The sequence below is a fragment of the Hordeum vulgare genome, unplaced genomic scaffold (assembly GCF_904849725.1).
Source record: "Hordeum vulgare subsp. vulgare unplaced genomic scaffold, MorexV3_pseudomolecules_assembly, whole genome shotgun sequence".
NCBI classification, from domain to species: Eukaryota; Viridiplantae; Streptophyta; class Magnoliopsida; order Poales; family Poaceae; genus Hordeum; species Hordeum vulgare.
This window is the reverse complement of record NW_025422486.1, coordinates 62,501-85,000: the sequence shown is the minus strand read 5'-3', so window position 1 is coordinate 85,000 and position 22,500 is coordinate 62,501. Positions and strand designations below refer to the sequence as shown.

General features: G+C 47.3%; 22 non-coding genes across 22 annotated transcripts in view; all 22 read left to right on the top strand.

Annotated features, from left to right (window-relative positions):
* The first annotated feature begins 214 nt into the window (after window positions 1–214).
* LOC123415721 lies at window positions 215–333 on the top strand. Its single transcript, XR_006615423.1, has one exon. It is a non-coding gene; the product is annotated as a 5S ribosomal RNA (ribosomal RNA).
* Window positions 334–405: 72 nt separating this feature from the next.
* LOC123416144 lies at window positions 406–524 on the top strand. The gene has a single exon (XR_006615822.1). It is a non-coding gene; the product is annotated as a 5S ribosomal RNA (ribosomal RNA).
* Window positions 525–859: 335 nt separating this feature from the next.
* On the top strand, window positions 860–978 carry LOC123415671. Its single transcript, XR_006615377.1, has one exon. It is a non-coding gene; the product is annotated as a 5S ribosomal RNA (ribosomal RNA).
* Window positions 979–1,369: 391 nt separating this feature from the next.
* LOC123416355 lies at window positions 1,370–1,488 on the top strand. The gene has a single exon (XR_006616021.1). It is a non-coding gene; the product is annotated as a 5S ribosomal RNA (ribosomal RNA).
* A 431-nt stretch (window positions 1,489–1,919) lies between these two features.
* LOC123416290 lies at window positions 1,920–2,038 on the top strand. Its single transcript, XR_006615960.1, has one exon. It is a non-coding gene; the product is annotated as a 5S ribosomal RNA (ribosomal RNA).
* A 498-nt stretch (window positions 2,039–2,536) lies between these two features.
* On the top strand, window positions 2,537–2,655 carry LOC123415979. The gene has a single exon (XR_006615666.1). It is a non-coding gene; the product is annotated as a 5S ribosomal RNA (ribosomal RNA).
* A 440-nt stretch (window positions 2,656–3,095) lies between these two features.
* LOC123416470 lies at window positions 3,096–3,214 on the top strand. Its single transcript, XR_006616126.1, has one exon. It is a non-coding gene; the product is annotated as a 5S ribosomal RNA (ribosomal RNA).
* Window positions 3,215–3,730: 516 nt separating this feature from the next.
* Window positions 3,731–3,849, top strand: LOC123415944. Its single transcript, XR_006615633.1, has one exon. It is a non-coding gene; the product is annotated as a 5S ribosomal RNA (ribosomal RNA).
* A 371-nt stretch (window positions 3,850–4,220) lies between these two features.
* Window positions 4,221–4,339, top strand: LOC123416867. The gene has a single exon (XR_006616464.1). It is a non-coding gene; the product is annotated as a 5S ribosomal RNA (ribosomal RNA).
* A 941-nt stretch (window positions 4,340–5,280) lies between these two features.
* On the top strand, window positions 5,281–5,399 carry LOC123416875. Its single transcript, XR_006616472.1, has one exon. It is a non-coding gene; the product is annotated as a 5S ribosomal RNA (ribosomal RNA).
* Window positions 5,400–16,461: 11,062 nt separating this feature from the next.
* LOC123415731 lies at window positions 16,462–16,580 on the top strand. The gene has a single exon (XR_006615432.1). It is a non-coding gene; the product is annotated as a 5S ribosomal RNA (ribosomal RNA).
* A 359-nt stretch (window positions 16,581–16,939) lies between these two features.
* LOC123415977 lies at window positions 16,940–17,058 on the top strand. Its single transcript, XR_006615664.1, has one exon. It is a non-coding gene; the product is annotated as a 5S ribosomal RNA (ribosomal RNA).
* Window positions 17,059–17,689: 631 nt separating this feature from the next.
* On the top strand, window positions 17,690–17,808 carry LOC123416486. The gene has a single exon (XR_006616138.1). It is a non-coding gene; the product is annotated as a 5S ribosomal RNA (ribosomal RNA).
* Window positions 17,809–18,209: 401 nt separating this feature from the next.
* On the top strand, window positions 18,210–18,328 carry LOC123416230. The gene has a single exon (XR_006615904.1). It is a non-coding gene; the product is annotated as a 5S ribosomal RNA (ribosomal RNA).
* A 789-nt stretch (window positions 18,329–19,117) lies between these two features.
* On the top strand, window positions 19,118–19,236 carry LOC123415926. The gene has a single exon (XR_006615616.1). It is a non-coding gene; the product is annotated as a 5S ribosomal RNA (ribosomal RNA).
* Window positions 19,237–19,580: 344 nt separating this feature from the next.
* LOC123416252 lies at window positions 19,581–19,699 on the top strand. The gene has a single exon (XR_006615924.1). It is a non-coding gene; the product is annotated as a 5S ribosomal RNA (ribosomal RNA).
* Window positions 19,700–20,043: 344 nt separating this feature from the next.
* LOC123415925 lies at window positions 20,044–20,162 on the top strand. Its single transcript, XR_006615615.1, has one exon. It is a non-coding gene; the product is annotated as a 5S ribosomal RNA (ribosomal RNA).
* A 338-nt stretch (window positions 20,163–20,500) lies between these two features.
* Window positions 20,501–20,614, top strand: LOC123416546. Its single transcript, XR_006616177.1, has one exon. It is a non-coding gene; the product is annotated as a 5S ribosomal RNA (ribosomal RNA).
* A 368-nt stretch (window positions 20,615–20,982) lies between these two features.
* LOC123416571 lies at window positions 20,983–21,101 on the top strand. Its single transcript, XR_006616183.1, has one exon. It is a non-coding gene; the product is annotated as a 5S ribosomal RNA (ribosomal RNA).
* Window positions 21,102–21,460: 359 nt separating this feature from the next.
* LOC123416459 lies at window positions 21,461–21,579 on the top strand. Its single transcript, XR_006616114.1, has one exon. It is a non-coding gene; the product is annotated as a 5S ribosomal RNA (ribosomal RNA).
* Window positions 21,580–21,911: 332 nt separating this feature from the next.
* LOC123416880 lies at window positions 21,912–22,030 on the top strand. The gene has a single exon (XR_006616476.1). It is a non-coding gene; the product is annotated as a 5S ribosomal RNA (ribosomal RNA).
* Window positions 22,031–22,383: 353 nt separating this feature from the next.
* The window catches only part of LOC123416338, a 119-nt gene continuing 2 nt past the window's right edge, over window positions 22,384–22,500 (top strand). Inside the window, exon 1 of the ribosomal RNA XR_006616005.1 lies at window positions 22,384–22,500. This exon is cut by the window's right edge and continues 2 nt beyond it. This is a non-coding gene — a ribosomal RNA (5S ribosomal RNA).

The window sequence follows — 22,500 nt, the reverse complement described above, 5'->3', positions numbered from 1 at the left end:
CATTGCCACATTTGCCTCGACAACGGAGCCGAGTTTAACACAAGAATTTCACCGCTCCCTCTCTACCCCGACAACACAAGCACCGCCACGACCTCTGTGACTTTTCCCACCGCGCTTGACACCCAACGACTAGTAGTAGTAGTAGTAGTAGTAGTAGTAGTAGTAGTAGTAGTAGTAGGGGCAAGCATAAGGAACAAATAGATAGTTGCATGTCGGATGCGATCATACCAGCACTAAAGCACCGGATCCCATCAAAACTCCGAAGTTAAGCGTGCCTGGGCGAGAGTAGTACTAGGATGGGTGACCTCCTGGGAAATCCTCGTGTTGCATTCCCCTTTTTAAATATATTTTTGCGCCACGTGACAAGGATGACGCGGGAGCGTGATCTATATGACATCGTGATCTATATGCGATCATACCAGCACTAAAGCACCGGATCCCATCAAAACTCCGAAGTTAAGCGTGCCTGGGCGAGAGTAGTACTAGGATGGGTGACCTCCTGGGAAATCCTCGTGTTGCATTCCCCTTTTTAAATATATTTTTGCGCCACGTGACAAGGATGACGCGGGAGCGTGATCTATATGACATCGTTTTCTTATTTTTCACGTTTACTAGTTTTCTTATTTTTGACGTTTGTGATATGTTTTAGCTTGCCCCTCCCGTGTCCATTGCCACATTTGCGTCGACAACGGAGATGAGTTTAACACAAGAATTTCACCGCTCCCTCTCTACCCCGACAACACAAGCACCGCCACGACCTCTGTGACTTTTCCCACCGCGCTTGACACCCAACGACTAGTAGTAGTAGTAGTAGTAGTAGTAGGGGCAAGCATAAGGAACAAATAGATAGTTACATGTCGGATGCGATCACACCAGCACTAAAGCACCGGATCCCATCAGAACTCCGAAGTTAAGCATGCTTGGGCGAGAGTAGTACTAGGATGGGTGACCTCCTGGGAAGTCCTCGTGTTGCATTCCCCTTTTTAAATATATTTTTGCGCCACGTGACAAGGATGACGCGGGAGCGTGATCTATATGACATCGTTTTCTTATTTTTGACGTTTACCTGTTTTCTTATTTTTGACGTTTGTGATATGTTTTTGCTTGCCCCTCCTGTGTCCATTGCGACATTTGCGTCGACAACGGAGATGAGTTTAACACTCACCGCTCCCTCTCTACCCCGACAACACAAGCACCGCCACGACCTCTGTGACTTTTCCCACCACGCTTGACACCCAACGACTAGTAGTAGTAGTAGTAGTAGTAGTAGTAGTAGTAGTAGAAGTAGTAGTAGTAGTAGTAGTAGTAGTAGAAGTAGTAGTAGTAGTAGTAGGGGCAAGCATAAGGAACAAATAGATAGTTACATGTCGGATGCGATCATACCATCCCTAAAGCACCGGATCCCATCAGAACTCCGAAGTTAAGCGTGCTAGGGCGAGAGTAGTACTAGGATGGTTGACCTCCTGGGAAGTCCCCGTGTTGCATTCCCCTTTTTACATATATTTTTGCGCCACGTGACAAGGATGACGCGGGAGCGTGATCTATATTACATCGTTTTCTTATTTTTGACGTTTACTAGTTTTCTTATTTTTGACGTTTGTGATATGTTTTAGCTTACCCCTCCCGTGTCCATTGCCACATTTGCCTCGACAACGGAGACGAGTTTAACACAAGAATTTCACCGCTCCCTCTCTACCCCGACAACACAAGCACCGCCACGACCTCTGTGACTTTTCCCACCGCGCTTGACACCCAACGACAAGTAGTAGTAGTAGTAGTAGTAGTAGTAGTAGTAGTAGTACTAGTAGTAGTACTGGTAGTAGTAGTAGTAGTAGTAGTAGTAGTAGTAGTAGTAGTAGTAGAAGTAGTAGTAGTAGTAGTAGGGGCAAGCATAAGAAACAAATAGATAGTTACATGTCGGATGCGATCATACCAGCACTAAAGCACCGGATCCCATCAGAACTCCGAAATTAAGCGTGCTTGGGCGAGAGTAGTACTAGGATGAGTGACCTCCTCGGAAGTCCTCGTGTTGCATTCCCCTTTTTAAATATATTTTTGCGCCACGTGACAAGGATGACGCGGGATCGTGATCTATATTACATCGTTTTCTTATTTTTGACGTTTACTAGTTTTCTTATTTTTGACGTTTACTAGTTTTCTTATTTTTGACGTTTGTGATATGTTTTAGCTTGCCCCTCCCGTGTCCATTGCCACATTTGCCTCGACAACGGAGACGAGTTTAACACAAGAATTTCACCGCTCCCTCTCTACCCCGACAACACAAGCACCGCCACGACCTCTGTGACTTTTCCCACCGCGCTTGACACCCAACGAGAAGTAGTAGTAGTAGTAGTAGTAGTAGTAGTAGTAGTAGTAGTAGTACTAGTAATAGTACTAGTACCAGTAGTAGTAGTAGTAGTAGTACTAGTAGTAGTAGTAGTAGTAGTAGTAGTACTAGTAGTAGTAGTAGTAGTAGTACTCGTAGTAGTAGTAGTAGTAGGGGCAAGCATAAGGAACAAATAGATAGTTACATGTCGGATGCGATCATACCAGCACTAAAGCACCGGATCCCATCAAAACTCCGAAGTTAAGCGCGCTTGGGCGAGAGTAGTACTAGGATGGGTGACCTCCTGGGAAGTCCTCGTGTTGCATTCCCCTTTTTAAATATATTTTTACGCCACGTGACAAGGATGACGCGGGAGCGTGATCTATATTACATCGTTTTCTTATTTTTGACGTTTACTAGTTTTCTTATTTTTGACGTTTGTGATATGTTTTAGCTTGCCCCTCCCGTGTCCATTGCCACATTTGCCTCGACAACGGAGACGAGTTTAACACAAGAATTTCACCGCTCCCTCTCTACCCCGACAACACAAGCACCGCCACGACCTCTGTGACTTTTCCCACCGCGCTTGACACCCAACGACAAGTAGTAGTAGTAGTAGTAGTAGTAGTAGTAGTACTAGTAGTAGTACTGGTACTGGTACTAGTAGTAGTAGTAGTAGTAGTAGTAGTAGTAGTAGTAGTAGTAGTAGTAGAAGTATTAGTAGTAGTAGTAGGGGCAAGCATAAGGAACAAATAGATAGTTACATGTCGGATGCGATCATACCAGCACTAAAGCACCGGATCCCATCACAACTCCGAAATTAAGCGTGCTTGGGCGAGAGTAGTACTAGGATGAGTGACCTCCTGGGAAGTCCTCGTGTTGCATTCCCCTTTTTAAATATATTTTTGCGCCACGTGACAAGGATGACACGGGAGCGTGATCTATATTACATCGTTTTCTTATTTTTGACGTTTACTAGTTTTCTTATTTTTGACGTTTACTAGTTTTCTTATTTTTGACGTTTGTGATATGTTTTAGCTTGCCCCTCCCGTGTCCATTGCCACATTTGCCTCGACAACGGAGACGAGTTTAACACAAGAATTTCACCGCTCCCTCTCTACCCCGACAACACAAGCACCGCCACGACCTCTGTGACTTTTCCCACCGCGCTTGACACCCAACGACAAGTAGTAGTAGTAGTAGTAGTAGTAGTAGTAGTAGTAATAGTACTAGTACCAGTAGTAGTAGTAGTAGTAGTAGTAGTAGTAGTAGTAGTACTACTAGTAGTAGTAGTAGTAGTAGTAGTAGTAGTAGTAGTAGTACTAGCAGTAGTAGTAGTAGTAGTACTGGTAGTAGTAGTAGTAGTAGGGGCAAGCATAAGGAACAAATAGATAGTTACATGTCGGATGCGATCATACCAGCACTAAAGCACCGGATCCCATCAGAACTCCGAAGTTAAGTGCGCTTGGGTGAGAGTAGTACTAGGATGGGTGACCTCCTGGGAAGTCCTCGTGTTGCATTCCCCTTTTTAAATATATTTTTATGCCACGTGACAAGGATGACGCGGGAGCGTGATCTATATTACATCGTTTTCTTATTTTTGACGTTTACTAGTTTTCTTATTTTTGACGTTTGTGATATGTTTTAGCTTGCCCCTCCCGTGTCCATTGCCACATTTGCCTCGACAACGGAGACGAGTTTAACACAAGAATTTCACCGCTCCCTCTCTACCCCGACAACACAAGCACCGCCACGACCTCTGTGACTTTTCCCACCGCGCTTGACACCCAACGACAAGTAGTAGTAGTAGTAGTAGTAGTAGTAGTAGTAGTAGAAGTAGTAGTAGTAGTAGTAGTAGGGGCAAGCATAAGGAACAAATAGATAGTTACATGTCGGATGCAATCATACCAGCACTAAAGCACCGGATCCCATCAGAACTCCGAAGTTAAGCGTGCTTGGGCGAGAGTAGTACTAGGATGGGTGACCTCCTAGGAAGTCCTCGTGTTGCATTCCCCTTTTTACATATATTTTTGCGCCACGTGACAAGGATGACGCGGGAGCGTGATCTATATTACATCGTTTTCTTATTTTTGACGTTTACTAGTTTTCTTATTTTTGACGTTTGTGATATGTTTTAGCTTACCCCTCCCGTGTCCATTGCCACATTTGCCTCGACAACGGAGACGAGTTTAACACAAGAATTTCACCGCTCCCTCTCTACCCCGACAACACAAGCACCACCACGACCTCTGTGACTTTTTCCACCGCGCTTGACACCCAACGACAAGTAGTAGTAGTGGTAGTGGTGGTGGTGGTGGTGGTGGTGGTGGTGGTAGTCGTAGTCGTAGTAGTAGTAGTAGTAGTAGTAGTAGTAGTAGCAGTAGTAGTAGTAGTAGTACTAGTAGTAGTAGTAGTACTAGTAGTAGTACTAGTAGTAGTAGTAGTAGTAGGGGCAAGCATAAGGAACAAATAGATAGTTGCATGTCGGATGCGATCATACCAGCACTAAAGCACCGGGACGTCCTCGTGTTGCATTCCCCTTTTTAAATATATTTTTGCGCCACGTGACAAGGATGACGTGGGACCGTGATCTATATGACCTCGTTTTCTTATTTTTGACGTTTACTAGTTTTCTTATTTTTGACCTTTGTGATATGTTTTAGCTTGCCCCTCCCGTGTCCATTGCCACATTTGCCTCGACAACGGAGACGAGTTTAACACAAGAATTTCACCGCTCCCTCTCTACCCCGACAACACGAGCACCGACACGACCTCTGTGACTTTTCCCACCGCGCATGACACCCAACGACTAGTAGTAGTAGTAGCAGTAGTAGCAGTAGCAGGAGCAGCAGTAGCAGTAGTAGCAGCAGCAGTAGTAGTAGTAGTAGTAGTAGTAGTAGTAGTAGTAGTAGTAGTAGGGGCAAGCATAAGGAACAAATAGATAGTTGCATGTCGGATGCGATCATACCAGCACTAAAGCACCGGATCCCATCAGAACTCCGAAGTTAAGCGTGCTTGGGCGAGAGTAGTACTAGGATGGGTGACCTCCTTGGAAGTCCTCGTGTTGCATTCCCCTTTTTAAATATATTTTTGCGCCACGTGACAAGGATGACGCGGGACCGTGATCTATATGACCTCGTTTTCTTATTTTTGACGTTTACTAGTTTTCTTATTTTTGACGTTTGTGATATCTTTTAGCTTGCCCCTCCCGTGTCCATTGCCACATTTGCCTCGACAACGGAGACGAGTTTAACACAAAAATTTCACCGCTCCCTCTCTACCCCGACAACACGAGCACCGCCACGACCTCTGTGACTTTTCCCACCGCGCATGACACCCAACGACTAGTAGTACACTACTGGAATCCAGAAATTTGCCGTCAGCTAGTTCTTTACCGTCTGCTGGCTGACGGCAAGAACCTCTTTGCCATCAGTTGACACAATACACACGGCAAAGAACTGACACATGGCAAAAATACTATTCGCCATGTGTGGGTCCTTTGCCGTCTGCCAGCAGACGGCAAAGAGCACCAGGGCAGACGGCAAAGGGGACGCGTGGGCCCCATGCCTGCCGTGTCCGAAATCCGGGGGCCTTTGCCGTCCGCGGGCCTTTGCCGTCTGCCTTACGTCCCTTTGCCGTCGGGGGGCGGACGGCAAAGGGGCCTCCCTATAACGGCCCTTACCCCCCACCTCGCTCACTGTCTCTCTCTCTCTCTCTCACCCCGACCACTCTCTCTCTCCACGGCGGCGACGCCCTGCCGGCGAGATCCCCTCTTCGCGGCGAGCCTACCCCCGCGGCGAGCCCACCCCCCCCCCCCCCCCCCCGGCGACCCCCTCCCCGCGGCAACCCACCCCCTGCCCCCTGCCGCCGCCCCCTGCCGCGCGCCGCCCCCTGCCGCCGCCGCCCCCTGCCGCCGCCGCCTGCCGCCGACGCCCCCTGCGGCGAGCCCCCAGCTGCGCGCCCCCGTGCCGCCGCCGCCTCCTGCCGCCGCCCCCTGCCGGTGAGTTTTTTTTGTTTTTCTTTTTAAAAAAGTTAATTACTTTAGTTAGTTTATTAGGTTAGTTTTTTTGTTATATATAGGGTAATTTAGTTAGTTTATTTGGTTAGATTATTAGGCTAATTAGGTTAGTTAGTTAGGTTAGAAGAAAAAAAGCAAAAGGAAAAAAAGCAGGAGAAGAAGAAGAAGAAGAAGAAGAAGAAGAGGAGGAGGAGGAGGAGAAAAAAGAAGAAGAAGAAGAAGAAGAAGAAGAAGAAGAAGAGGAGAGGAGGAGGAGGAGAAAGAGGAGGAGAAAGAAGAAGAAGAAGAAGAACAAGAACAAGAAGAAGAAGAAGAAGAAAAAGAATAGAAGGAGAAAAAGAGGAGGGGGAGTAGGAGGAGAAAAAAGAAGAAGAAGAAGAAGAAGAAGAAGAAGAAGAAAAAGAGGAGAGAGGAGAAGAAGAAAGAAGAGGAAAAGGGAACCCCGGCACCCCAAAACTGACCCTCGACCCCCGACCCCTGACGCCCGACGCCACTGACCCCCGACCATCGACCTCCGACTCCACTGACCCCCGACCCCTGACCCCCGACGCCACTGACCCCCGACGCCACTAACCCTCGACCCCCGACGCCACTGCCCCCGACCCAGCCCCTCGGCCCACGACTCCCAACCCCCGACGCTCGACGCCACCAACCCCCGACCCCCGACGCCACTGACACCCGACGTCACTGACCCTGGACCCCCGACGCCACTGACCCTGGACCCCCGACGCCACTGACCCTGGACCCCCGACGCCACTGACCCCCCACAACCGACGCCACTAACCCCCCGACCCCCGATGCCACCGACCCTCGACGGCACTGACTCCCGACGCCACTAAGACCCGACCCCCGACACCTCTTCTGCCTTCTTTTGAACGAGAAGGTGCTTTTCGGCCTTCCAGAGGCCCACGGGGTCATAGTTTTGAAAATTATGAGTTAGGTCACATATTTTCCGATCATGTTAATTATAAAAAAATCGTATTTGTGTTGATCGGGTGAATTTCAATGTGCAGTTGTTCGACGACCTCCACGTGCGTTGGACGAGCTCCGCCCTTGCGTTTGTTGGTGAGCACAAATGACTTCTCCTCCTACCCCCTTAATTTGCTCTGTCCCGGTCTTCGTGCCGATGAAACTTGCTAGCTATAGGTTTCTTCAATCATGAGTATGTGTGACCAGTATGCGTCTCCCGTTCGAAAGGGCGACATCTATAAATATGCATTTCTTTGCATATTTATAACCGCCATCCTTTCGAATTGTCCAACATTATCCATGGACAGCCCGAGTATGTGTAGATTGGGTTTGTTTTCCCGTATGCTGTGCTCCGGATCCGATGCGGAATTTCGTCAGTGCCTCCCCTGTTGTTCTCCGGGTACACATCCTCTCTGCTTATTGCCGAGACGTGTATCAGGAGAACAGCGAGGAGGTGCTGCAGAAATTGTGCGTCGCATCTGGAGCAGAGCATGGGAAAACGAACCCAGTCTACACATACTCGGGTGGGATTAGGACCTATCTTTACCTATTAGCGTGTAGGTTGCATGGACGTAATAAAACTGACAAACTTGATTAGCGTATGAATATAGATGATGAATTATGTATTTATTTCTTGTGCCCCCATAGGTAGCTAGGCAACATGAGTGATCGTGCTTGGATGTACACTGGTCACCCTAGTCAGAAAGACATGACCCATGAATGGTTAACAAAAACCAGGGGGTTTGTGAGAGCCGCATTTGCAAATGGCCAGCAAAAAACATGGTGCCCCTGTCCCAACTGCGACAACTGGAAAAAGCAGACAGAGTTTGAAATGGGTAAACACTTGCAGAAGTGGGGTTTTATGCCTAATTATACGGTGTGGACTTTTCATGGTGAGTCTGACCAACGTGCCAGAGCTGAGGTGATTCGTCGTCGCACCGACGAGCATGGTACCGGGATTGAAGACATGGTGCAAGACTTTGATGATGCTCGGGATTCGGACGATGAGATGGAGGAATCTGCAAAGGCCTTCTATGAAATGCTGGAGTCTTCAAAACGTCCTCTCCACGAGCAGACTGAGCTTTGTCAGCTGGATGCCATCGCGCAAGTAATGGCTCTGAAGGCTCAATTCAACCTAGGCAGAGAATGCTACGACGCGATGATGACGATATTTGGACGCTTTCTACCCAAAGGCCATGTACTGCCTGCAAACCTGTACCAGTCAGAGAAAATCCTCCGTGTACTAAAGATGCCCTATGAGAAGATACATGCGTGTGAGAATGGATGTGCCTTATTTAGGCTTGAGTATGCGGCCTTGAACTATTGCCCCATTTGCAATTCTTCCAGGTATATTGTGGTAGACAACGACATGGGTGAGAAGAATCAGACCAAAATCCCCATTAGTGTTCTTTGATATCTGCCAATCGTACCAAGACTTCAACGTCTTTTAATGGTCGAAGAGACGGCCAGACAGATGACATGGCACAAATTGGGCAAAAGAACCGAACTAGATGCGGATGGGAACAAGATGCTGGTACACACTTCAGATGGTTTTGCGTGGAGGCACTTCGATGCATTACATAAGGATAAATCGGAAGATCCAAGGCAACCTAGAGTTGCCATCAGCACGGATGGGTTCAATGTGTATGGTATGACGGCAGCACAATACAGTTGTTGGCCTGTATTTGTCATTCCACTAAATTTGCCACCCGGAGAGATTATGAAAAGAAAGAACATTTTCCTGACGTTGATAATTCCAGGGCCCAACTATCCGGGGAAGAATATGAATGTGTACATGCAGCCGCTTAAGGATGAGTTGCAAGAAGCCTGGGATAATGGGATCAAGACCTACGACGCGGCTACCAAAACAAATTTCAAAATGCATGTGTGGTACATGTACTCGACGCATGATTATCCGGCGTTTGCGCTATTCGCTGGATGGTGTGTGCATGGAAGGTTCCCGTGCACCACATGCAAGGCAGCTCTTCAGTTCCGTTGGCTGCAGGCTGGTCGCAAGTATTCTTGCTTCGACATGCATAGACAATTCCTGGATCCTGACCATAAGTTCAGAAAAGACAAGAAGAATTTCATCAAAGGTAGAGTTGTCAAAAACACTGCACCAGCTGCGTTGACAGGCCAACAGACCCTTGATCAGTTAAACGCTCTCGAGCCCGATCCTTTGCGTCCAGGATACTTCAAAGGGTATAATACGGAACACGCCTGGACTCACAAGTCATGCTTATGGGATCTCCCTTACTTCAAAGACCTCCTTTGCCCACACAACATTGACGTGATGCACACTGAAAAGAATATTGCGGAGGCCATTTTTGGTACATTGTTCGGCATAGAGGGGAAGTCAAAAGATAATCCTAAGGCTAGAATCGACCTGGAGGCTCTATGTGATAGACCGTTGCAAAACTTGCGACAACGGAAAGGAAAGCAAAGCATAGCGAAGCGAAAGGCATGGTTCAATCTTGAAAGGCCAGCTATGAGGGAAATGCTATTGTGGGTGAAAATGCGGTTGATGTTCCCCGATGGGTATGCTGCGAATCTAAAGAGGGGAGCGAGTCTTGAGAAATTGAAAATATTTGGGCTCAAGAGTCATGATTGGCACATATGGATTGAGCGGGTAATGCCGGTGATGTTGCGTGGCTTTATCCCTGAGGATGAATGGCTAGTACTGGCAGAGCTGAGCTATTTCTTCCGTTCTCTTTGTGCGAAAGAACTATCGCCTGGCGTGCTAGATGAAATGGAAGAGTTGGCGCCGGAGTTGGTCTGCAAATTAGAAAAGATCTTTCCACCGGGCTTCTTTAATCCAATGCAACATTTGATTTTGCATCTCCCGACCGAGGCAAGAATGGGGGGGCCCGTTCAAAATCGATGGTGCTACTCAACTGAGAGGATGCAGAAGACGCTTCGAGCTAAGTATAAAAATAAACGTAGAATTGAAGCATCGATGGCCGAGGCATTCATTACTGAGGAGGCGGCAAACTTCGTGACAGCACACTACGAAGCCAAAAATTATCATTTGCATAACCCGAAGCCTCGGTACAATGATGGCGATCGAGAAAAAGTTCGATCCAACCTCAGCCTATTCAAAGGTAAGCTCGCACCATCCGGTGCTTCGAAAGGGAAATCGTTGGATGTCGAAGAATGGCGGACCATTTCATTGTATATCTTCACGAACCTAACAGAAGTGCGGCCGTACATCGAGTAAGTTCTCGGTAATTTATTGTTCCGCAACTTCTAATTGCTTTGAACCACTCTTATTCCCGTATTTTTGATATAGTCGATACGTCGCCGAATTCTCGGATGGAGCGGTCATCGAAAAGGATTCCGTCGAAGAGTATGAGCTTCTCGCAAAGCATGGAGGCGACTATCCTGGTTTCATCTCTTGGTTCAAACAAAGGGTAATTAATTACCATTAAGGGCCCATTTGACTTATTGGTCTAATTTGCGGCTAATGCATCCATTCTTTCGTATTAAACTTGTAGGCTGATGCAGAGTCTATGGACGCCGAGTTGAGACAAGTCGCTAATGGTTTTGACTATAAGGTCCGTTCATTTGACAAATACAACATCAACGGGTATCACTTTCGTACCTTTGGCAAAGAGCTATCTATGCCCGACCTAAAGACTACAAATTGTTCTGTCTCTGCTATCGGCGAAGGAGACACCGAGTATTATGGAAGGGTTGAAGCAATTTATGAACTTCTATTCTATTGTGAAAACCCACCGACCGTCGTAGTCTTCAAATGTTATTGGTTTGAGCCGAGGGAGACTAGAAGGACTCATGAACATATAGGACTAGTCGAAATCAACCAAAACACCCACTCAGATGTTCCCGATGTCTATATTACGGCTCAACAGGCGACACAAGTTTTCTATCTACCGTGGGCCTGCTAAACTGATCCAAATCTCAAAGGTTGGGATGTCGTTTATGAAGTGCCACCACATTTTAGACCACCTACCCTCAATGAAGAGGATTACGAACCTCACATTAACCCAGACACATATGAAGGAGAATTCTTCCAAGAAACACGTATGTCCAAGAAACGTTTCAAGAACCGCTCTACTTCACCCCAGAACATTGAAGTAGGCAGCGACAGTGAATCCGTGTTAACCCCTGAGCCCGAACAGGAAGAGCTGGAAGAAGAAGAGGTTACTGCTGCGGATGACCTGTCACTTCTTGACCGATTACATAATGGTGGCCTTCCACATGTTCTTCTAGATAGTGATGATGATGATGCATTTATTGATGATAGTGATGATCATGATGCATTTATTGACCCCGAAGCATATATAGACGAGGACGATTGTTATTAGTTCATGTCAGGTATTCAACTATTATACTATATATAAATTTTGAGTTCATGTTAGGTATTCAATTTTTATTAGTCATGTTGGTATTTATGTTGTACTAATTTCATTTACTCTTTGTCATGACAGGTGTTGAAAGATGGTGGGAAAGGGTCGAAAGCATGCCGCGGCTGCTTCTTCGTCGGCGGGTGATGGGATGGGTACTTCCATTCCTGCCTCGCCTCTTCGGAAAGTGTTGCTCTCTACTATGCAAGGAGCGGCCCCCGTGAGAGGAGGTCGACCACCCGCGAAGCCGAGAGGCACTAAAGGTACACGTTGTATTCATGTTGGTATTTATGTTGTACTCATGTTGTATGCATATTGGTATTTTATTACTCATGTTGGTATTTATGTTGTACTAAAGGTACACGTGGCCGCGGGAGAGGTAGGGCTACACGGTCTCCGCCACCACCCCAAGCTGATTCACCTGAGCACAGGAGGACTTCTAGGGTGGATTCGTCTGAGGTGGAGGCTACACGGTCTCCGGTTCACGAGCCTCGGGTCGACGAGCCTCAGGTCGACGAGCCTTTGACCCACGAGACTCGTGTCCCAGAGGCTTCCTTCCACACGACTGCGGAGCACAGCAGGGATGAGGGTACGTCCCAAGAGACCCAGTGGGATACCTGGCCTGAGCCAACTGGCCATGCTGGTAGCGACGAGGAGCTGGGTGAGGGGGATACCCAGTGGGATACCGTCTACCAGCGTGGTAGTTCGGGGCTCCTGCTCGTGCTAGCGACCCCCGACCAGAGGTGGTCGATTAGGCCAAATGGGGACAAGTAAGTTAATTTACTCTTATTTAACCTTTTGCCTTCGCGTTTTCTCAAATATCTAATGTTTTGGCTTCAATTTGTCATACTGTAGGGGTTGGATTGTTGCCAAGGGTGTCCGCAAGCCCAACAGCGTCCTCGGTGTTCTTTGCCGTCAAAACTTCCCAGGGTTTGTTACGTTGCCCGGTCGGGAGCGAGAGGTAGGGATGACCTGGGAGCACTACTTGGGTGCCCCGGCCCCGCCGGAGGTGGAGATCGACGGTGTTTTGTGTGACACGAGGGCGGACATGGTGATCCGAAAGTTTTGGGTAATTTCTCTTTCACACAATTATAAATTAACCATAGCTATTTATTGTACTAATCGGTGTTGTCTCGTTTGCAGACCTTCTACAGGTGTGAGGAGGGATACGAGGACGACGCGGCAAAGGTTATCGAAACCGAATGTCGCCGCCTACTTCAAAACTTTCGGCACGAGGCTCGGGTGCAGGCTGTTCGAGACTACTATGCCACGCGGCGTATTAGGATTGATAAGGCGAAGTGCCGTGATGCTAAGATGGAGAAGGAGCATTACATGAAGGTAATTACATATTATTAAGGCTTTGTAGTTAGTTTCCTTGATTTGGTTCTTACGCACTCAATTTTCTCTTTATTAACTTAGGTGCCCCCGAGATGGTGTGTGGATAAGATGGATTGTTGGGAGGCCTTGGTGGACCAGTGGTGCTCCGAAACGTGGGAGACCAGCCACAACAACGCCAAGGAGAGGCGTGGCAAAATGGTTTGCGTGCCACACCATCAAGGGAGCGTCAACTTAATCCAATTTGGCGAGAACTGGGTATGTGGTTTGCTTCATGCCTCATGCAATTCATTCTTAATGCTATCTTGAGCTCTTTACCAATACAATTTTCTGCTCTCTCTCTTTTAGGCGCGTCACAATAAGACGGAGGCGCCACAGATGTACGACCTGTATGCGATGGCCCATACTGCCTCGTACAAGAAGGTCAAGGCATTCTCTCAGTCTGACCTCGAGCATCCAGAAAACTTCACCAACATCTCCTCCCACGACAAGCTCGTGAAGTACAGAGATCACGGGAAGGCGAGGAAAGGGGAGGACTTTAACCCGAGCGAGGGGCCTATTGATCCAGAGCTGGTGATGATAGCTGGCAACGGGAGGCCCCATGGCTCGCTCGCCATTGGAGACGGCCTTATACGTTGTCCTAGCACTCTCCGGCAGATAAAGGCACGCCAAACGAGCTCTTGTCCGGAGATAACACGTCGTCCACGGCCAGTCGAGCTCGCCATCGAGGTTAGTTTAATGGACTCAACTATCTTTCCGCATTATGTTGTGCGTTGGAACCAATATGATTACATTGCTAACAATGAGTTGTGTTGCAGGCTGCTATTCAGAAAGAGAGAGCGGCAATGCAGGCGGCTATGGCGGAGAAGGATAAGGAAATTAGGGAGCTGGAGGAGAGGACGACTGCATTGGTGGAGGCGGAGAGGGCACGGAATGAAGCGTCTACCAGGGCCATATACGAGCTCTTCGTGGTAAGTTTCTTCTTCATGTTATTTCAAATCTTGCATTTGAATGTCCGTTTCATTAATAAATAAAAAGTTTGACTTGTCGAAACCAAATGTACAGTCTATGTGCGAGAAGAACGGCCAAGTCCCTCCGCCGATGCCAGTCATTAACGTGGCGGGGACGGTGAGTTTCATTTCAGTGGAGTGATCTTAAGAGTGTCCTCATGTTAACTACACATTGCAAACGATGTTTGGTGCAGAATATGTCCCGAAACGCATCGCACGACCCTTCTACAGTCGAGCCTTCTCCAGGGCGGCCTTCTCCAGGTGAAACAAGCCAGAGCCACCGTGCTTCACCCTAACTTAGGTATGTTATTTCTAGTGTTTTAATAAAAAATAGCTAGACTTCCATCTAATGACATAATTAGCTTAGTTAGCTCCAAAATGGCCTATTTAATAAAAAATGACCTATACTTAGCTAATTATCCTCGAAATGACATAATTAGCTCCAAAAAGGCATTCTTAGCCAATTTAGCCCGAAGAAGGGGACAAGAATAGAAAAAGAGGAAAATAAAAGCAAGGAAGAGGAAAAAGGAGAAGAAGGAGGAGAGGGAGGAGGAGAAGAAGAAGGGGACAAAAGGATAAGAAGAAGGAAGAGGAGAAGGAGAAGAAGGAGAAGAAGAAGGAGAAGAAGAAGGAGAAGGAGCTCCCGCTCCCGCTCCTTCTCCTCTTCCTTCTCCTTCTCCTTCTTCTCCTTCTCCTCTTCCTTCTCCTTCTCCTCCTCCTCCTCCTCCTCCTCCTTTTTCTTCTTCTTCTCCTCTTCCTTCTCCTTCTCCTCTTCCTTCTCCTTCTCCTCCTCCTCCTCCTCCTCCTCCTTTTTCTTCTTCTTCTCCTCTTCCTTCTCCTTCTCCTCTTCCTTCTCCTTCTCCTCCTTCTCCTCCTCCTCCTCCTTCTTTTACTTCTTCTTCTCTTTCTCTTCTCCTATAGTTAGCTAGGGTTCCACCTAAATGACATAATTAGCTTAGTTAGCTCCTAAATGGTCTATACTTAGCTAATTTCTCTCCGAAATAACCTATATATACACTACTTCATCTAGTATTATTTTTCTAACTTTCTTATTTGTCATTTTGCAGATTACCTTCACTTCACGGGAAGCTTGGTTGATGGAATGCTTGAAGATGATTTCTTGTACCATGTGTTGTATTGAAACTATTGTAGTATATGAATATATGAAACTTTGTATGCACGTGGATGAAACTAGTGTAATATATGGTTTGGTACGGATGTAACTTCCATAATATGTATGCACTATGGATGAGAGTTATTTTAATATGGTTATGAGTACGGAAAGATATTTATTTATGTCAAATATATATATATATATCCTGATTATTGTTAAAAATGCTGGATATAACAAAAAACAAATAAAAGAGGGGCTGGTTCCCCTCTTTGCCGTCTGCCCCCACATGGCAAAGGGGGGGAGGCAGACGGCAAAGGGGGGAATCTGCCCCCCTCTCTTCCCTCTTTGTCGTCTGCCCCCGCATGGCAAAGGGAGGGAGGCAGACGGCAAAGGGGGGAATCTGCCCCCCCTCTCCCCCCTCTTTGTCGTCTGCCCCCATATGGCAAAGGGGGGAGGCACACGGCAAAGGGGGGAATCTGCCCCCCTCTCTCCCCTCTTTGCCGTCTGCCCCCGCATGGCAAAGGGGGGGAGGCAGACGGCAAAGGGGGGAATCTGCCCCCCCCTCTCTCCCCTCTTTGCTGTCTGCCACCACATGGCAAAGGGGGGGAGGCGGACGGCAAAGGGGGGAGGCCTGCCGTTAACACTTAACGGGGACGTTGCAATATATGTCGTCCCACTTATTTTGCCGTATGCCCCCTCATGGCAAAGATTCTTTGCCGTCCGCTTTGTGAAAGCAGACGGCAAAGAGCCTCTTCACCGGATTTTTTTTTACCGTCTACTTAGCCGTCTGCTGACCGACGGCAAAGCCTTTGCCGTCCGTGGTAGCCCCCTTTGCCGTCCGTCTTGGCAGACGGCAAATTTCTGAATTTCAGTAGTGGTGGTAGTAGTAGTAGTAGTAGTAGTAGTAGTAGTAGTAGTAGTAGTAGTGGTAGTAGTGGTGGTAGTAGTGGTAGTAGTGGTGGTGGTAGTAGTGGTGGTGGTAGTAGTGGTGGTGGTAGTAGTGGTGGTGGTGGTAGTAGTAGTAGTCGTAGTCGTAGTAGTAGTAGTCGTAGTAGTAGTAGTAGTAGTAGTCGTAGTAGTAGTAGTCGTAGTGGTAGTGGTAGTGGTAGTGGTAGTGGTGGTGGTGGTAGTGGTAGTGGTAGTGGTAGTGGTAGTGGTAGTGGTAGTGGTAGTGGTCGTGGTAGTGGTAGTGGTAGTGGTAGTGGTAGTGGTAGTGGTAGTGGTAGTGGTAGTGGTAGTGGTAGTGGTAGTGGTAGTGGTAGTCGTAGTAGTAGTAGTAGTAGTAGTAGGGGCAAGCATAAGGAACAAATAGATAGTTTCATGTTGGATGCGATCATACCAGCACTAAAGCACCGGATCCCATCAGAACTCCGAAGTTAAGCGTGCTTGGGCGAGAGTAGTACTAGGATGGGTGACCTCTTGGGAAGTCCTCTTGTTGCATTCCCCTTTTTAAATATATTTTTGCGCTACGTGACAAGGATGACGCGGGACCGTGATCTATATGACCTCGTTTTCTTATTTTTGACGTTTACTAGTTTTCTTATTTTTGACCTTTGTGATATGTTTTAGCTTGCCCCTCCCGTGTCCATTGCCACATTTGCCTCGAGAACGGAGACGAGTTTAACACAAGAATTTCACCGCTCCCTCTCTACCCCGACAACACGAGCACCGCCACGACCTTTGTGACTTTTCCCACCGCGCATGACACCCAACGACTAGTAGTAGTAGTAGTAGTAGTAGTAGTAGTAGTAGTAGTAGTAGTAGTAGGGGCAAGCATAAGGAACAAATAGATAGTTGCATGTCCGATGCGATCATACCAGCACTAAAGCACCGGATCTCATGTGAACTCCGAAGTTAAGCGTGCTTGGGCGAGAGTAGTACTAGGATGGGTGACCTCCTGGGAAGTCCTCGTGTTGCATTCCCCTTTTTAAATATATTTTTACGCCACGTGACAAGGATGACGCGGGACCGTGATCTATATGACCTCGTTTTCTTATTTTTGACGTTTACTAGTTTTCTTATTTTTGACGTTTGTGATATGTTTTAGCTTGCCCCTCCCGTGTCCATTGCCACATTTGTCTCGACAACGGAGACGAGTTTAACACAAGAATTTCACCGCTCCCTCTCTACCTCGACAACACGAGCACCGCCACGACCTCTGTGACTTTTCCCACCGCGCATGACACCCAACGACTAGTAGTAGTAGTAGTAGTAGCAGTAGTAGGAGTAGGAGCAGTAGCAGCAGTAGGAGCAGTAGCAGTAGTAGTAGTAGCAGCAGTAGTAGTAGTAGGAGTAGTAGTAGTAGTAGTAGTAGTAGTAGTAGTAGCAGTAGTAGCAGTAGCAGTAGTAGCAGTAGCAGTAGCAGTAGCAGGAGCAGCAGTAGCAGCAGTAGCAGCAGTCGCAGCAGTAGCAGCAGTCGCAGCAGTAGCAGCAGTAGCAGCAGTAGCAGCAGTAGCAGCAGTAGGAGCAGTAGTAGTAGTAGTAGTAGTAGTAGTAGTAGTAGTAGTAGTAGTAGTAGGGACAAGCATAAGAACAAATAGATAGTTGCATGTCGGATCCGATCATACCAGCACTAAAGCACCGGATCCCATCAAAACTTAGAAGTTAAGCGTGCTTGGGCGAGAGTAGTACTAGGATGGGTGACCTCCTGGGAAGTCCTCGTGTTGCATTCCCCTTTTTAAATATATTTTTGCGCCAAGTGACAAGGATGACGCGGGACCGTGATCTATATGACCTCGTTTTCTTATTTTTGACGCTTACTAGTTTTCTTATTTTTGACGTTTGTGATATGTTTTAGCTTGCCCCTCCCGTGTCCATTGCCACATTTGCCTCGACAACGGAGACGAGTTTCACACAAGAATTTCACCGCTCCCTCTCTACCCCGACAACACGAGCACCGCCACGACCTGTGTGACTTTTCCCACCGCGCATGACACCCAACGACTAGTAGTAGTAGTAGTAGTAGTAGTAGTAGTAGTAGTAGTAGTAGTAGTAGTAGTAGTAGTAGTAGTAGTAGTAGTAGTAGTAGTAGTAGTAGGGGCAAGCATAAGGAACAAATAGATAGTTTCATGTTGGATGCGATCATACCAGCACTAAAGCACCGGATCCCATCAGAACTCCGAAGTTAAGCGTGCTTGGGCGAGAGTAGTAATAGGATGGGTGACCTCTTGGGAAGTCCTCTTGTTGCATTCCCCTTTTTAAATATATTTTTGCGCCACGTGACAAGGATGACGCGGGACCGTGATCTATATGACCTCGTTTTCTTATTTTTGACGTTTACTAGTTTTTTAATTTTTGACGTTTGTGATATGTTTTAGCTTGCCCCTCCCGTGTCCATTGGCACATTTGCCTCGACAACGGAGACGAGTTTAACACAAGAATTTCACCGCTCCCTCTCTACCCCGACAACTCGAGCACCGCCACGACCTCTGTGACTTTTCCCACCGCGCATGACACCCAACGACTAGTAGTAGTAGTAGGAGTAGTAGCAGTAGTAGCAGTAGGAGCAGTAGCAGCAGTAGGAGCAGTAGCAGTAGTAGTAGTATTAGTAGTAGTAGTAGTAGTAGTAGTAGTAGTAGTAGTAGTAGTAGTAGCAGCAGTAGCAGCAGTAGCAGTAGTAGCAGTAGCTGTAGTAGCAGTAGCAGCAGTAGCAGTAGCAGTAGTACGAGTAGCAGGACCAGCAGTAGCAGTAGCAGGAGCAGCAGTAGCAGTAGCAGCAGTAGCAGCAGTAGGAGCAGTAGTAGCAGTAGTAGAAGTAGTAGCAGTAGTAGCAGTAGTAGCAGTAGTAGTAGAGTAGTAGTAGAGTAGGAGTAGTAGTAGTAGTAGTAGTAGTAGTAGTAGTAGTAGTAGTAGTAGTAGTAGTAGTAGTAGTAGTAGTAGTAGTAGTAGTAGTAGTAGTAGTAGTAGTAGTAGTAGTAGTAGTAGCAGTAGAAGCAGTAGTAGTAGGGGCAAGCATAAGGAACAAATAGATAGTTGCATGTCGGATGCGATCATACCAGCACTAAAGCACCGGATCCCATCAGAACTCCGAAGTTAAGCATCCTTGGGCGAGAGTAGTACTAGGATGGGTGACCTCCTGGGAAGTCCTCGTGTTGCATTCCCCTTTTTAAATATATTTTTGCGCCACGTGACAAGGATGATGCGGGACCGTGATCTATATGACCTCGTTTTCTTATTTTTGACGTTTACTAGTTTTTTTATTTTTGACGTTTGTGATATGTTTTAGCTTGCCCCTCCCGTGTCCATTGCCACATTTGCCTCGACAACGGAGACGAGTTTAACACAAGAATTTCACCGCTCCCTCTCTACCCCGACAACACGAGCACCGCCACGACCTCTGTGACTTTTCCCACCGCGCATGACACCCAACGACTAGTAGTAGTAGTAGCAGTAGAAGCAGTAGTAGTAGGGGCAAGCATAAGGAACAAATAGATAGTTGCATGTCGGATGCGATCATACCAGCACTAAAGCACCGGATCCCATCAGAACTCCGAAGTTAAGCATCCTTGGGCGAGAGTAGTACTAGGATGGGTGACCTCCTGGGAAGTCCTCGTGTTGCATTACCCTTTTTAAATATATTTTTGCGCCACGTGACAAGGATGATGCGGGACCGTGATCTATATGACCTCGTTTTCTTATTTTTGACGTTTACTAGTTTTTTTATTTTTGACGTTTGTGATATGTTTTAGCTTGCCCCTCCCGTGTCCATTGGCACATTTGCCTCGACAACGGAGACGAGTTTAACACAAGAATTTCACCGCTCCCTCTCTACCCCGACAACACGAGCACCGCCACGACCTCTGTGACTTTTCCCACCGCGCATGACACCCAACGACTAGTAGTAGTAGTAGCAGTAGAAGCAGTAGTAGTAGGGGCAAGCATAAGGAACAAATAGATAGTTGCATGTCGGATGCGATCATACCAGCACTAAAGCACCGGATCCCATCAGAACTCCGAAGTTAAGCATCCTTGGGCGAGAGTAGTACTAGGATGGGTGACCTCCTGGGAAGTCCTCGTGTTGCATTCCCCTTTTTAAATATATTTTTGCGCCACGTGACAAGGATGACGCGGGACCGTGATCTATATGACCTCGTTTTCTAATTTTTGACGTTTACTAGTTTTCTTATTTTTGACGTTTGTGATATGTTTTAGCTTGCCCCTCCCGAGTCCATTGGCACATTTGCCTCAACAACGGAGACGAGTTTAACACAAGAATTTCACCGCTCCCTTTCTACCCCGACAACACGAGCACCGCCACGACCTCTCTGACTTTTCCCACCGCACATGACACCCAACGAGTAGTAGTAGTAGTAGTAGTAGTAGTAGTAGGGGCAAGCATAAGGAACAAATAGATAGTTGCATGTCGGATGCGATCATACCAGCACTAAAGCACCGGATCCCATCAGAACTTCGAAGATAAGCGTGCTTGGGCGAGAGTAGTACTAGGATGGGTGACCTCCTGGGAAGTTGTTGCATTCCCCTTTTTAAATATATTTTCGGGCCACGTGACAAGGATGACGCGGGACCGTGATCTATATGACCTCGTTTTCTTATTTTTGACGTTTACTAGTTTTCTTATTTTTGACGTTTGTGATATGTTTTAGCTTGCCCCTCCCGTGTTCATTGCCACATTTGCCTTGAGAACGGAGACGAGTTTAACACAAGAATTTCACCGCTCCCTCTCTACCCCGACAACACGAGCACCGCCACGACCTCTGTGACTTTTCCCACCGCGCATGACACCCAACGACTAGTAGTAGTAGTAGTAGTAGTAGTAATAGCACTAGTAGCAGTAGTAGCAGTAGTAGTAGGGGCAAGCATAAGGAACAAATAGATAGTTGCATGTCGGATGCGATCATACCAGCACTAAAGCACCGGATCCCATCAGAACTCCGAAGTTAAGCGTGCTTGGGCGAGAGTAGTACTAGGATGGGTGACCTCCTGGGAAGTCCTCGTGTTGCATTCCCCTTTTTAAATATATTTTTGCGCCACGTGACAAGGATGACGCGGGACCGTGATCTATATGACCTCGTTTTCTTATTTTTGACGTTTACTAGTTTTCTTATTTTTGACGTTTGTGATATTTTTTAGCTTGCCCCTCCCGTGTCCATTGCCACATTTGCCTCGAGAACGGAGACGAGTTTAACACAAGAATTACACCGCTCCCTCTCTACCCCGACAACACGAGCACCGCCACGACCTTTGTGACTTTTCCCACCGCGCATGACACCCAACGACTAGTAGTAGTAGTAGTAGTAGTAATAGTAGTAGTACTAGTAGTAGTAGTAGGGGCGAGCATAAGGAACAAATAGATAGTTGCATGTCGGATGCGATCATACCAGCACTAAAGCACCGGATCCCATCAGAACTCCGAAGTTAAGCGTGCTTGGGCGAGAGTAGTACTAGGATGGGTGACCTCCTGGGAAGTCCTCGTGTTGCATTCCCCTTTTTAAATATATTTTTGCGCCACGTGACAAGGATGACGCGGGACCGTGATCTATATGACCTCGTTTTCTTATTTTTGAAGTTTACTAGTTTTCTTATTTTTGACGTTTGTGATATGTTTTAGCTTGCCCCTCCCGTGTCCATTGCCACATTTGCCTCGAGAACGGAGACGAGTTTAACACAAGAATTTCACCGCTCACTCTCTACCCCGACAACACGAGCACCGCCACGACCTCTGTGACTTTTCCCACCGCGCATGACACCCAACGACTAGTAATAGTAGTAGTAGTAGTAGGGGCAAGCATAAGGAACAAATAGATAGTTGCATGTCGGATGCGATCATACCAGCACTAAAGCACCGGATCCCATCAGAACTCCGAAGTTAAGCGTGCTTGGGCGAGAGTAGTACTAGGATGGATGACCTCCTGGGAAGTCCTCGTGTTGCATTCCCCTTTTTAAATATATTTTTGCGCCACGTGACAAGGATGACGCGGGACCGTGATCTATATGACCTCGTTTTCTTATTTTTGACGTTTACTAGTTTTCTTATTTTTGACGTTTGTGATATGTTTTAGCTTGCCCCTCCCGTGTCCATTGCCACATTTTCCTCGACAACGGAGACGAGTTTAACACAAGAATTTCACCTCTCCCTCTCTACCCCGACAACACGAGCACCGCCACGACCTCTTTGACTTTTCCCACCGCGCATGACACCCAACGACTAGTAGTAGTAGTAGCAGTAGTAGCAGTAGTAGCAGTAGTAGTAGGGGCAAGCATAAGGAACAAATAGATAGTTGCATGTCGGATGCGATCATACCAGCACTAAAGCACCGGATCCCATCAGAACTCCGAAGTTAAGCGTGCTTGGGCGAGAGTAGTACTAGGATGGGTGACCTCCTGGGAAGTCCTCGTGTTGCATT